The sequence below is a fragment of the Penaeus monodon genome, chromosome 19 (genome assembly GCF_015228065.2).
Source record: "Penaeus monodon isolate SGIC_2016 chromosome 19, NSTDA_Pmon_1, whole genome shotgun sequence".
NCBI lineage: Eukaryota > Metazoa > Arthropoda > Malacostraca > Decapoda > Penaeidae > Penaeus > Penaeus monodon.
The window spans coordinates 15522113-15522318 of record NC_051404.1 but is presented as its reverse complement, the minus strand read 5'-3'; the positions used below and the strand labels follow the sequence as shown (position 1 = coordinate 15522318).

At 42.7% G+C, this 206-nt stretch overlaps 1 protein-coding gene across 1 annotated transcript in view; it reads right to left on the bottom strand.

Annotated features, from left to right (window-relative positions):
* The window catches only part of LOC119585083, a 21281-nt gene that overhangs the window by 1672 nt on the left and 19403 nt on the right, over positions 1 to 206 (bottom strand). The window lies entirely within an intron of this gene.

Sequence of the window (206 nt, the reverse complement as noted above, 5' to 3'; positions counted from 1 at the left end):
ATGCACGTTCCTTTTCCCGGTTCATCTGTCCTATGCCTATCTGTATTTCTCTAATCTAAATGTGTCTAAATTGGATTACTTATCTGTATTTCAGTCCAGAAGCTCAACCGAAATGGCCAACTGCTCAGACCGCCTTTGGAGCTTCGAGATAAGTTCACTTCACTGGCCTTACTCACTGAAGTGTTAATCCTTTCTCTGTGCAGTTC